The sequence below is a fragment of the Poecilia formosa genome, unplaced genomic scaffold (assembly GCF_000485575.1).
Source record: "Poecilia formosa unplaced genomic scaffold, Poecilia_formosa-5.1.2 Scaffold886, whole genome shotgun sequence".
In the NCBI taxonomy this organism is placed as follows: Eukaryota; Metazoa; Chordata; class Actinopteri; order Cyprinodontiformes; family Poeciliidae; genus Poecilia; species Poecilia formosa.
The window spans coordinates 15,341-15,746 of record NW_006800825.1 but is presented as its reverse complement, the minus strand read 5'-3'; positions in this window follow the sequence as shown (position 1 = coordinate 15,746).

Below are 406 nucleotides of genomic sequence, written 5' to 3'. Positions count from 1 at the left end.
CATTCAGTTCATCCAGGACAGCTGCAGCTTCTGGTTTTTAGACATTTTGATCATTTAAAAATATTTTACTTTTTATCAGTTTTCAGGTTGAAATGGATAGAAAAAGTTTGTAACTGAGACCAGACTGTGGTGATTGTTGTCTGGTTCCAGAAAAAGTCCTAGTTTCTGTCAGATCCTCCCAAAGTTCTTAGAACTCTGCTTCCAGAGCTGGAACCATTTTCCTCATCAACTCTTCATCTGCAGCCTTTGTTGAAGCTGTTAGCTGTCCTCCATGAAGACCTGCAGAGACATGAGCTTCAGCTCTTTAGACATCCCAGCCTCTTTAGTTCTGGAGAACTTTCACTGCTTCACCATGAAGATGTTGTTCTCCAGAACTAAAGAGGCTGGGATGTCTAAAGAGCTGAAG